Below are 14,343 nucleotides of genomic sequence, written 5' to 3'. Positions count from 1 at the left end.
TAAAGCATCACACTATGACATAGATCATTTATTATGATCGCCTACCAATGAAAATTAACACACAGGGTAATCTAAGATTCACAGAGGCACCAGCAGAAAAAAATGACCACCTGTTTCCTAATTAATTTTGATGAAAGAAAAAATCAACAGCTACTTGTTCAATAACATAAGAACGATTCATCACTCGAACAGTAAGAGACCAGTTGTTAAAGAAGAATCAGCCTTCCTCTGGATTCCTGACTCCAATTGTAATATTTAAAAGCATAGCCCACAGACTTCACCAATTCCACAGGGACAAGAAGTTCCTCAAGTGGAATTGTGTTAAATTGGCCAGGTAGCAAAACTCAAGGCAGAACATTCATATGAATGTTAATGTTATCCTGTATCTGTAAACAGGATCTGGCAATGCCATTATTTAGAAAACTTCTTTAAAATTGTGGTGAGCAAGACATGTCATTAAATTCATAGGTGGTGCTAGTCTAGGTTTATTTGCCCTGGATACAAAAGAGCTCAGCTTAATCATGACCTGCCAACAACAGCAAATTCATCAATCATTTCAAGGCATTTTTTTTAAAAAAAGAAACGTCACTTCAAGATACACAGACGCATTCCCCACATAGGACAGTAAGCCTAAAGTCTTTGTAATGAAACTCTTGAACACTTTCCAGTTGGAAGTTGAAGCTGGTATTCCATGTGGAAATGTCAAAAGTAAGTTCAGCCAAACACTACTTGGTGTTAAAAGCTTGAATAGCTAATAGAACAGAATGGCCACTCCATGGGTGGGAGGACCCTAGAGTTGGCTTGTCACCACAAAATGTTATTTTTGCTTTGCTCTGGGCTAACAAAGCACTTTTGGAAGTCTGTTTTAGTTGCTTCTTGTATATTTGTTTGGAAAGGCCTGGATTAAAAAGAATTGTAGAGTTGGAAGGGACCCTCCCTGAAATACTTTTCTTTTTTTTTTGCACATTAGAGGTATATGATTGGCCTACGAGACATAACCGGCTGTGTTCTTAGATAAATAAGGTATACTATTCATTGTATCAAATTGTAAATTTCAACAGAAGTAACTCATAAAGTTCCACAAACGAACAAAGCAGAAGACCCAGTGGATCAGATCATTCTCTAGTCAGTACATGCATAAGGTCCATCATTTCATACAATGAATAGTATACCTTATTTATCTAAGAACACAGCCGGTTATGTCTCATGTGTTTATTGAGGATGCTTTATGTGACCATAGGTTTGTTGTTTTGTTACGATTGGCCTATAGCAAATACTTGGCCGATTGTTTCAAATCATGCGATTTTCTTCTGAAGCGTTTGGCCATTGCCAATGTTTTCCTTCTCACACTCCTTCATTTGTGCTTTTCATTCCACCTGGTCACACCCTCTCCAGCACCAAACTTCATAGCTCTTGGTCTGCAATCTCCAATTGCTTGGGAAAAACCCTGGAGAGGAGGGGACTTAAGATAGCTGTGGAGAGGCAAAGACTTTCCATCTTGGCAACTGATCCATGTAGCAAGACCTCCTGGGGATGAGCTGCTGTACTCATTAGGCCTGACACTCCTGGACAGAAGGTGTTTTTGCTAATAAAGAGTTGACTCCAACTTGCACGGTGTGATTTACTACCGGCTCGCTTCTGACATTACAATAGGGGTGGGCAACCTGTGGTCATTGCTGATGGGCTGAAACTCGTCAGCCTGTTTTCAGTAGGCTCTCCCACAGTTTGTTTCCAAAGATCAAAGTGGCAGCTGTGTGCGACCAAATCATACTAGAGAAAGAAAGGTACGTGTGTCAACCCCAATTAAAAATTCCCTGTCCACCAGTTTGATCTGTGAAGGAACACATACTGGTTGCTCTATGGTTCTTGTATGGTCACCACTGATGAAGAAGAAGAGTTTGGATTTGATATCCCGCTTTATCACTACCCAAAGGAGTCTCAAAGCGGCTAACCTCCTTTCCCTTCCTCCCCCACAACAAACACTCTGTGAGGTGAGTGGGGCTGAGAGACTTTAAAGAAGTGTGACTGGCCCAAGGTCACCCAGCAGCTGCATGTGGAGGAGCGAAGACGCGAACCCGGTTCACCAGATTAGGAATCTACCGCTGTTAACCACTACACCACACTAGGAAAAATAACTTGTTGAAGAGGAGGCCATTTTAATTGGGAAAACAGCATAAAGAGAAAATGATTCCCTTGGTTCCCAGCATAGAGAGAAAAGGGCTCCCTTGGTATTATGGCAGCTGTTGGATTTGGTGATCAAATCAGCTTCCATGGAATGCAAGATGGTGTACATAGGGTTCCCAGGAAATCCTGCATCTGTGTACTGACTGGATTGAGACTTGCTTAGCTGAAGCAGAGTGTTTTCCTTGGGCTGTTTCTAAAAAAAGAATTCAGAGATCCTAGCCATATATCTGATCTCCCATGTCAAAGCTACTTTGACCTAAAGTCTCTCAATTCTCAGCTGGCAGTACACAACCCGAGTGTTTACAAAGACAATAAGTGTGTGCTTACTCATAATTGTTCTTTGTTATAAATTAATGCTGTGTGGTGTAGTGGTTAAGAGCGGTAGTCTTGTAATCTGGGGAACCGGGTTCGAGTCTCTGCTCATCCACCTGCAGCTGCTGGGTGACCTTGGGCCAGTCACACTTCTTTGAAGTCTCTCAGCCCCACTCACCTCACAGAGTGTTTGTTGTGGGGGAGGAAGGGAAAGGAGAATGTTAGCCGCTTTGAGACTCCTTAAAGGGAGTGAAAGGCGGGATATCAAATCCAAACTCTACTCTACTCTACTCTACTTATGCTGCATATTATCTATATCATCTATCTATCTATCTATCTATCTATCTATCTATCTATCTATCTATCTATCTATCTCTATCTATCTATCTATCTATCTATCATCTATCTATCATCTATCTCTATCTATCTATCATCTATCTATCTATCTATCTATCTATCTATCTATCTATCTATCTATCTATCTATCTATCATCTATCTATCTATCTATCTATCTATCATCTATCATCTATATCTATCTATCTATCATCTATCATATCATCTATCTATCTATCTATCCTTAGACTTCCTCACGTCTCCCGCTCCCACTTGCATCATTAATAAATTTTTGTCAAGCAAATTATCATCTTATTTCCAAATTTATAACCACTTATTTAAATACCATAAAAGAAAAAATTCTCCTACAAATTTTGTTTCTCTTAATCTCTCTTATCATCAAATTGTGATCTATTTTAGTGATGGCCAATTATTTATAACCAAGCATCCTTCTTAACATTCCACTAAATCACAATGTTTTTGTAGATAAATCTTGAATTTCTTCCAATCTTCTTCAATCCTTTCTTCTCCCAGGTCTCGGATTCTGCCAGTCATCTCCGCCAATTGCATATAGTCCATCAGTTGCATCTGCCATTCTTCCAGTGTGGGTAGATCTTGAGTTTTCCAGTTCTTAGCGAGTAGTATCCTTGCTGCTGTTGTTGCATACATGAAAAATGTTCTATCTTTCTCAAACTATCAAGTACTTAGCCATCTCATTAATGGCTGTGTTTTAGCCTGTATTTTCATCTTGTGAACCGCCCTGACATCTTCGGATAAAGGGCAGTATATAAACATGATAATAATACTAAATAGATCTTCTCAACCCATCTTGCTGGATGCTGTGCAGCTGGGCTCTCACATCAACTTTCATTCCTTGTGGCTGCTGATCAAATACTCCTTCAAGGTTGATTTAAGTTCCTTGGGAAATAACTAATTTGATTTCACCATTCTTTCTTATAATGGCTTCTATCTTCTCCTGGTGAAATTGTCTGATTGCTTTTAGCTCTGTTTACTTTATCTTGGCATGTGCACCGGATCAGTTTTCCACTCCAGTGAGACTTCTGCCAAAGTCGGCTACTCCTCACTTCTCTGAAAGATGAAGTGCGCTGGAGTAGTCACTACCTGGATAGAAAGGGTGTGTGTGAGAGAAAGAGAGAGAGGGCAGGGGGAGAATAAGAAAGCACATTCAGTGTAATATCAGCTTTGCTGTATTTACAAATACACAGCGGAACCTAACGGAAGCAGAACTACAGCAAAACTCCTAATATGGCATCAGTTTCCCAAAGCAACAGTCTAGATCTGCACACATGCCACACGTACGCAGGCTGCTTCCACCCTAGCTAAATTTAGAGCTCAAAATTATCCAAACTCTGCTTCTGTCCAGTTTCAAAACTGCAAAGGAAGTTCCTCTGCCCCTCTCCCACTGGATAAAGAGTTTCACATGCCAAAGGGGGGGCGTGACATTTCCATCAAGGGCCATTCAAGGTGAGAGGCCCAATTATATTAATCAAGACAGTCAAATTCATGCCGCTATGTTCCCTTTATTACATTCTTTGTTTTCTTATCAGGCTTGCCAATTTGTAGATGGGAGCCTTCAGAGCTATTGTTCTTGCATAGAGAGTTTCTGATGGCTTAAATTCCTCCACATAGAGGAAGTTAACCTGTGAGCTAGTGTAGCCACATGGTCCAGCTTCAGCACAGATGAACATATTCCAGTTGCCAAGAACTATAGCCTGTCAATGTGGCTGCACCAGGGTGCCTCTTCATGGAGTTTGCAAACTAGGCATTCAAATGCTATCATTCAAAGCCCAGAAAATGAAAACTCTAGTGAGAAGTTTGTATAAGCAGCCTTAAAATTTTTAATCTGTTGCAAAAGATTGTGAAATGAATAAAGTATTATAACTCCCAACATAATTTCAAGGGTTGTTTTGCTGCAGTCATGCAAGCAAAAAAGTTGTTCCTAACTATGCATCCCCACCTAGTGGAAATAAATGGGAAACCATGCTCCATCCAGTTTTCATCCTAATTTTTGTACTATAGTATATTTTAGCAGTGTTTTTCAAATAATTTTCTCTGGGCCACACTTTCAGAATAAAAATTCGCTCGTTGTACACTGAATATTTTATTGATGTGAAATACATTGTAAAACACAACTAGGATTGTCCTCAGTAACACTTGATGCTCTCATTTTGAAAAGATATCTGTGCATATTCTGCAAACAAACAAACATTTTGATACTATACTACATGAAATGTTTACATGTCTCTTTGTCCTTTGAGCCAGTGTGGTGTAGTGGTTAAGAGCGGTAGTCTCGTAATCTGGGGACCAGGGTTCGCGTCTCCGCTCCTCCACATGCAGCTGCTGGGTGACCTTGGGCTAGTCACACTTCTCTGAAGTCTCTCAGCCCCACTCACCTCACAGAGTGTTTGTTGTGGGGGAGGAAGGGAAAGGAGAATGTTAGCCGCTTTGAGACTCCTGAACGGGAGTGAAAGGCGGGATATCAAATCCAAACTCTTCTTGAATCTTCCTGCCAAACCCTTTCAGAACCACTGTTTTAAAGTATTCAACTGTAGCAGGAAAACCCCCCCCCCCATCATTCAGTTTGTACAAACTTCACATACACTCACACTCACACACTACATACACTACCCTTCTGTTATAAATTCATAGAAAATCAACCATACATCGGATTTGCACTGTTCCACTTTTATTTTACTCCATGAAGGAAGGACTACAAAATGGGGAAGGTTTGATACAGGGCAGCCATAATCCTTGAGCATACCAGTACATACACATGAGCCCTGCCCAGTTGCTATGCCAACCCTGATGGTCCTAGACAGAAGATCATCAAGATCACAAAGAACTTGTATATGGGAGTGGATTCAGCCCCGACTGGACTGGAACAAAGGACAATAATCAGCTCTTCCCTCTGGGGGCAGGAAACTGCAAACTCCCCTCTGTCACCTGGAAAGTACTCATGGGGAAGGGGAAAGGGGGAACCTGCCAGGTGACAGGACACTCAGGTTACCACCACAACTCCCCCCTCAACCCCTCCTTTCTGTGATGTATGTATGATGTTTTTGGGGGTGGTCTTGAGCTACAGGGTGGCAATTTCAAAAGTCTTTATAAGGTCTTGCACACCATTTTTCTGGGTCCCTCCTCTCTCCTGCAAGTGAGGGGAGCACCCTGTTGCAACAGTTCAATAAAGGCCAAGCCTACAGGCTGCTGTTTTGCTCCAAGTTATCCTGGTTGGTGTCTTTGTTTTTGTCCAAGGGAGCCCTCGGATTTTTCCATTAACACCCCCATTACCAGAACAAATGTGCCTTAAGCAATTTTATATTTAGCAGGATATTTCTGCTTCTGCTGTTCTAGTGACAGCAGTATCCTCCCTAGTCTTAGAGCCAGGGTAACAGTTCTGCTTTCTGCAACCTCCCCACTACAAATTATTTTTTAGCATTTCTCTGGTTTTTAACTCTCAGTTCTTTTTGTTTCATTGCAATATGGTGATTTCATTGGATATGTATTTGTATTTGTTCTTAATCTGCTTCTAAGCTATCTTCAAACGGTGGGGGGGGGCCATGGGCTTGGTCAAGTAGGCCACATATTTACATCCTGCACAGCCACAGCATTTCTAGCCTGCAGAATGGCATGCTCAGAGGGCAAGTGAAAACATCTGGCAGGAAAGATGTACTCTATGAGCCAGTGTGGTGGAGTGGTTAAGAGCGGTAGTCTTGTAATCTGGTGAACCGGGTTCGATTCCCTGCTCCTCCACATGCAGCTGCTGGGTGACCTTGGGCCAGTCACACTTCTCTGAAGTCTCTCAGCCCCACTCACCCCACAGAGTGTTTGTTGTGGGGGAGGAAGGGAAAGGAGATTGTTAGCAGCTCTGAGACTCCTTAGGGTAGTGATAAAGCAGGATATCAAATCCAAACTCTTCTTCTTCTTCTATGGTAAAGCGGTGTCAAGAGAGGCAAGGAGAACTTCCCAGCAGGATACCATGGTGAAATGCATCGGGGAAGTCTTCCTGGATTTGCCGATCCCTGCGCCAATGCACTACAAACTATGCAGGAGCTTCCAGACTGTTGTGATTTTCATGTGGAATTCAGTCATATCCTAGCCATTTTGGGTTGCACAGTTATAGTGCAATTGCTACTGAAAACAATTGTGAATACAAACGTGCTTCTCCAAAAGACGGGACTTGTTGCAATAAGAAAAGTGCTGAGGAAATGTACTGGAGAGTGTGGGGAAAGTTTTGCAGAGGGGTGGGAGAACAGAGCTTCAGTACACTGCATCGCTCATTACCTCTCCTCATCACTAACAAATCTGGAACAAATCTGACAAAATAATAAAAATTCCAGAACAAACTGTGCAAAATAAGAGAAACTATGTTTGTCTGTCCAACTTGGAACAAAATTGTTGGACAAAATTGTCACACTTCTATAGGCTTTTGAGAATAGGTTGGGATTCTTCCACTCTTTAGGTGTGTACGTGTTATAGGTTTTGCTGCCTGCTTAAATTGTAATTTTTCTGTCTGAAACAGCATTTATATATTTCTCCATTTTCATTTTGTATAATAAACCAAGCTTTCTTTATTCTTTTTGTGTGGGAACTTCTTGTGGGCATAAGGTTAAGGGTAAAACACATATTCCTAATGGACACTTTAGCAAAATAATCTAAACATTAGTGTTTGAATCTAATTGAATATACACATTAGTGTGCATATTACGACACATGAGTGCTGGACATGCATGTGCGTTCAAATATGTATGAGTGGTGCTGTTTTGGCTATACAAGCAAAGTCACTCACAGCCCGAGTGTCAGAAATAGATTGAATGATAACTGAACAAAACCTTAAGTCAAAGTGAGGTGATGGAAACAAAACCTGCTTGGATGCTAGATGAAAGAAGATCCACGATGCCAATTACCTAATTATATAGGCTGCTCAGAGCAAAAGTTAGACGGGAATCACACACTTTATAAACAAAGCATACTGTATGAAAGAGAGCTTTAATTAGGAAAAAAAGGGATGTCTGCACTTCCAATAAATATATTTGCAACCTGGTGGGAACCATAACGGAAAAGAAGAGAAATTCGTTGAAGGAAATGTTTTGAAATTGACTTCTGTGAGAGCAAAAGCTGTGAGAGCACGGGGTTTGTGTGGAATACATCTCCTGGCTGTTTCCTAGAGCTGAGCTTTTGAAGCATCTATATACCAATGAATTTGGAAGGGGAACCAGGGATATTTGCTTGGCTCCCTCTGCCCTTGCAGTGCCTACTTTTTCAGTTAAATCTCAGAAATGGTGCATAAGGTGAATCCATGCCTGCCGCCTTTCAAGTCTGAGGTTCAAGGCCCACTCTGGTTCTGTTCCTGACACTGTCTTCATATACTGAACAGAACTTTTGGCTTGGTGGGCATCCCTTAGTGCCTCCTCAGTGCCTGGAGACTTCGCTCAATTTGGAACTAAAGGGTGGGTCAGCCAGGTTTGGTAACTAAATTAAATAACCTGCAATTTGCTGCTCTTGAATGGTACCCAAGTTTGCTTGAAGTGGCCCTTTAGGCAGTCCCATTATATTAGCATACAGGCTAATATAATGAGCTTTTGTGGCTAATATAATATAATGACAGATAGGTAGCCGTGTTGGTCTGCCATAGTCAAAACAAAACAAAATCCTTCCAGTAGCACCTTAAAGACCAACTAAGTTAGTTCTTGGTATGAGCTTTCGTGTGCATGCACACTTCTTCAGATACACTGAAACAGAAGTTTCCAGACCCTTCTATATAGTGAGAAGGTGGGGAGGGGTATTACTCAGAAGGGTGGTGGGAATGGGTGATTGGCAGATAGCTGTGATGAGCGTGTTGACGACTCTTAACGACTGCAATAGGTCTTACAGGAAAAAGCAAGGGGTGAGAAGGTAAAAATGGCTTTGTCATGTATAATGAGATAAGAATCCAATGTCTTTGTTCAGACCCGGTCTCTCCATGGTTTTAAGTTTGGTGATAAGTTGCAATTCAGCAGCTTCTCTTTCCAGTCTATTTCTGAAATTCCTTTGTAGTAAAACAGCTACTTTGAGATCTTGTATAGAATGTCCTGGGAGATTGAAGTGTTCTCCTACTGGTTTCTCTGTCTTGTGATTCCTGATGTCAGATTTATGTCCGTTTATTCTTTGGCGTAAGGTCTGGCCTGTTTGTCCAATATAGAGAGCTGAAGGACACTGTTGGCATTTGATGGCATACACAATGTTAGACGATGAGCAGTTAAATAATATAATGAGTTCAATCACTAGGTGGTGCTGGACTTTTTTGTATATAGGTGGAGTTAGTTGCTTTCCTCATTCAAGAGAGACAATAAATGCATTTACAGTGGTACCTCGGGTTACATACACTTCAGGTTACATACGCTTCAGGTTACAGACTCCGCTAACCCAGAAATATTACCTCGGGTTAAGAACTTTGCTTCAGGATGAGAACAGAAATCGTGCTTCAGCGGCACGGCGGCAGCAGGAGGCCCCATTAGCTAAAGTGGTGCTTCATGTTAAGAACAGTTTCAGGTTAAGAAGAGACCTCCAGAACGAATTAAGTACTTAATCCAAGGTACCACTGTACTAGCTTTCCTGTTTGTTGTGTTCTTCTAAATTTTCCACGAAGATGCTCCTGACCATCTGCCCCTGGCCAGGAGATGGTCTGTTCCACTCTGTATCCGTTGTAAAAACCGACTCAGGGTCAAAATCACTGTGTGTGTATGGCATTTTCAGGCCTCATTCCCTCATGGACAAGCTTTTGGGGGGTGGGCTGCTTACCAGTGGGTGGGTGGAGCAAGATGCAAAAGTGGGGAAGGGGTGCGGCTCAGTGGTGGAGCATCTGCTATCCAAGCAGAGGAGGTCCCAAGTTCAAAACCTGGCATCTGGAGGTGGGGTTGGGAGAGACAGCCTGAAACCCTAGAGTGCTGCTGCCAGTCAGTGTAAACAATACTGAAATAGGTGGACCAACCGTCTTGCATGGTATCAGGCAGCTTCCTATGTTCCTGTGCGACTGTTAACCTAGGTTTCTACATGCTCCTTTCTCCAGCTGATGAAATATGATCGCCCAAGGACACATTCCTGCCGGACAAAAGCATTTGAGAAGTGCACGCAGCAAGGTCAGGGAAGGATGTGGGGCTGGGCAAGAATGGGGCCCAGGAAGAGTCCAAAGGACAACTAGAAAATCCTGGAGGTTCCCCATTCCCTTGCATTTGGAAGAAGACACGTTTAGGTTCTGCGAGGGGGGGAATTATTGGATAATAGGAAATGAACTTATGAAAATATTATGGTTTACTTGGAAATGTCAGCATCAACGAGGCAACCCTTGGCATGCCCTCCAACATTTCTATGATTAATAATAATAATATTTATACCCTGCCCATCTGACTGGGTTGCCCCAACCACTCTGGGCAGCTTCCAACATATATAAAAAAGAGAACAAAACATTAAAGAAACATCACCATAGAGGGCTCTTTCCAGATGTCTTCCAAAGGTTGTTTATTTCTCTCCTTGGCTCGGGGGTGGGGGTCGCATAACTCCATACCTTCCAACGTTTTTCTGATGAAAATAGGGATGTCCTAAGGAAAAGTGGGACATTCTGGGATCAATCAAAAACCAGGACGGCTTGTATAAATCCAGTACTGTCCCTGTAAAATAGGGACACGTGGAGAGCTAGTCATTGTCTACCATTAAATGGTGGAAATGGGGACGCAATTCTGGACATTTGCTAAATGTGCCACTGGCCCCTTCCACATACCAGCCCCTTTTTGGGGGTTGGGGGTGTCTTTGGTAGCCCGAGGAAGCCCCACAAAGCATGGCAAGGGTAGGTGGTGTTGCTAGGATACCCAAGAGCAGAAAATAATGTCCCTCCAGCCAGGAAGTAGAACAGAAAGACTTGCTGCAGTCAGAATCCTCTGTTTGTCTACGCACTGAGTTCAATGCAGGTTATTCCCAGGTAAGTGTGACAGTGGTACTTTGGGTTAAGAACTTAATTCGTTCCGGAGGTCTGTTCTTAACCTGAAACTGTTCTTAACCTGAGGTACCACTTTAGCTAATGGGGCTTCCCGCTGCTGCTGCGCCGGCGCCACACGATTTCTGTTCTCATCCTGAAGCAAAGTTCTTAACCTGAAGCACTATTTCTGGGTTAGCGGAGTCTGTAACCTGAAGCGTTTGTAACCCAAGGTACCACTGTATATCACAAAACCAGGAAGAAATGTGGTTAAAAATACTGTACATGTTTTTCAAAACAAACAGTTCTGGGGGAAATCATTTAAATTTTAATGTAAGCACATTTACTAAATGCCATGAAATTGGACATGAGTCAGTAAATAGTATTTTAGAAAATATCTGCTTAATTAAATCTTCAATTCTACCTCTCAGTCCAGTGGGGTGGGGAGATCATATTGCACTAATATAGTCCCTCCGGAAGAAATGCATTACTATAGAGCAGGGGTCAGCAAACTTTTTCAGCAGGGGGCCGGTCCACTGTCCCTCAGACCTTGTGGGGGGCCGGACTTTTTTTGGGGGGGGAAGGAACGAATTCCTACGCCCCACAAATAACCAAGACATGCATTTTAAATAAAAGGACACATTCTACTCACATGAAAACACGCTGATTCCCGGACCATCCACGGGCCAGATTGAGAAGGCGATTAGGCCAGATTCGGCCCTCGGGCCTTAGTTTGCCTACCCATGCTATAGAGACCCTAGCCCAATTTTTTTTTTAACGACAGTACAATTTTTATTCAAGGTGTATTTCAACAATTTGAGCAACTGCATGCTTGATTTAAGGCTAACACGTTGAGGAACATGTGGATATTAAAATATATTTGATGCCTCATTTGGCACAAGAAATAGCACTTCTTGTGCAGTGACCAACCTGATTTTTTTCTTACACACTGCCAAAAAAAGTAAATTACGATGATAGTAATAATAATTATCATACTTGATCATAACTGAAATTATAGCTGTCAGAGGAAAATGAAAGAAAAGCAATGCACTTGGCCTCAAAAGAATTTGCATGGAAGATAAACCAGCAACAAAGTCACAACGCTTGCAAGTCAACACAAAGAAGTAAGGGCACAACTTAAATTTCGAAACTGTGTTGAAAAAATAGTGTTTGGGAAACCGGAGGCTTTTCTCTTGGGCATGGTTGGCCAATTGGTATCAAAGAAGGATAAAACATTTTTTATGTATGCAACTACGGCAGCAAGAATCCTGTTGACAAAGTATTGGAAGATGCAAGAATTACCTACTCTGGAAGAATGGCAATCGAAGGTGATGGAATATATGGGACTGGCAGAGATGACCGGCAGAATCCGTGACCAGAGGAAAGAGACAGTGGAAGAGGACTGGGGGAAATTTAAAACATATTAAAAAAATTATTGTAAAATTGTGGACTGATAAGATGTTAAGGGGTAGGAAACAAAGAATTACAGCTGTAAATCTTAAACTTTAAAGAAATTCAAATGGGACTTAACTAAAGACTGTTTGATGAGTTGCTCGAAAAACGGTAAAACAAGGATGTGGCGAAGGGAAGGCATGGGGAAGTCAATTTTTGTTGTTTGTTTTTGATGTTTGTGTTTGTTTTGTATTGTTATTAATATGTGTAAAAACGAATAAAAATATTTTAAAAAAAAAGAAAAAATAGTGTTTGGTTTTCCAACCCCACCACATACGGTACATTGTTCCTTCCATTTGCTTACACCTCCAGCATGCATTTGAGTTTGTTTTATATATTTTGGCCAATTTGCTGGGGGTCATGTACCATCAATATAGCATTTTCATTAAAAAAATTCCTTTATTGTGTAGCAAGCCATGAATTTTAAGGGTTTTTTGCCATAATTTTCCCCAATCATCCATCTGGATGGAATAACCAAAGTTCTTTGACCATTTGATCATCACTTCTTTGACCTCTTCATCCTTAACCTCCCAGTCCAGCAGTAATCTGTACATTTTAGATAGTATTTTATTTTTATTTTGAAGTAAATCTTTTTCCAGCTTCTCAAACCCATGTTCCATACTATCACACATTGTATTTCACTCCTAGTACCATATGCTGTCTTCAACATGAAGCTGCCTATTCAGTGTAATAATTTAGGGCTGCCTAATGTCTGGGTTTTCCTGGAAATTGTGTTAAAAACAACGTCCGGGCAGATTTTTGCCGAATTGGCAGAAATGTCCGGGAAGACCCAGCTGTATGGCATGTAAGGCAATTTTTTCAAAAATGCATTTTAAAAATGCCCCCAAGCTTACATTTTTGGGGGAGGAGATGTTTTGCGAACACCTGTCAGCTGAACTTAACTGAAAGGCTTACTCTTAAGATTTTATTCTTCTTAAAGATGCAGCAACATATATCAGCGTGGGGTGAAAATGGGTGCAGAATTGAAGTGGCTTTAGAAATTGGTTTGGGAAAGTGAAAATTGAGTTTAGTAATGAAATAGGGTAGGGAGCGGAAGCTCTAGGGAATTAATGTGGGGCCAATTGCAGGTTCAGCCCCAAGCAGTTTACTAACAATTTACTAATTCAAGTGCCTTCCATAATATCACATCACCAACAGTTTAATCACCAACAGTTTTCATATCCCCTTAACATTTTCCTGCAGTTTTAAGTCGTTTGCCTTTTATCATTTATGTTTTCTGCTGGCTTGACATTTCAGTGGGCAATTACTTGGCGTCTCTTAAGAAGAGAAATAGAACTTCAAGCATGACAGTGTTTGATAAATTGCTAAGCGCCTATGCCTAACACTCTCAAAGAAAGGCATGACAGTTTTAAAATTAACTTTGAACCAAATTTCTAAGCTACCCAATGGAAGTCAGATTGCAAGTCAGATTGTCTGATTTTGTTGATGGAGCCATGCAGTCTGCCTAGAGATTGAATTCTTCCAAGCGTTATGAAGGTTGATCACCAAGGACAAGACTGTGGCCCAGGTGACTGCAAAATCATTTTGAAATGTGGGCAACTTTCTCTTTCCCTTTATTTTTATATTTTTAAGGAAATATACCCATTTAATGCCATAGGTGTATCTGTTCAGAAATAGCCTGCCCATGTTCCGATCTTTGGAACAAGTGTGATAAACCTAGTTTGACTTCAGTTTCCTCTAGTGATCACTGTGCTTTAGCAGGTAACTTCCCAAGAGAAGTGGAGAGACAGGGGAGGAAAGAGGCATGGGGGGGCAACAATAAACTTTCTCTTTTTTCGGTAATATATGAGCTGTGCTTTTGCGTCAGCATCGTGTGGGTAGGTATCTTGATTTTGTTGGCAGAGCAAGAGATCAGAGGGGGCCCAGGGCATGGCTGGTAGCAACTGATTGGTTGCATTGTGTTTTCTTTGGGGCAGGGGCTGCTGCTAGGTTAAGTTAACCAAATTGAGTTGATGTTGTCTGCTGGGGGGGTTATTGCATTTGTTCCGCAAAAAAACAACTACTAGGGAAACTGGATGAGAAGATATACAGCAATCTCTAGGCAAGGAGAGTTGTTTAAATCAGAACAGCAATA

The sequence above is a fragment of the Podarcis melisellensis genome (assembly GCF_964234715.1).
Source record: "Podarcis melisellensis genome assembly, chromosome: 4".
NCBI classification, from domain to species: domain Eukaryota; kingdom Metazoa; phylum Chordata; class Lepidosauria; order Squamata; family Lacertidae; genus Podarcis; species Podarcis melisellensis.
This window is presented reverse-complemented; position numbering follows the sequence as displayed.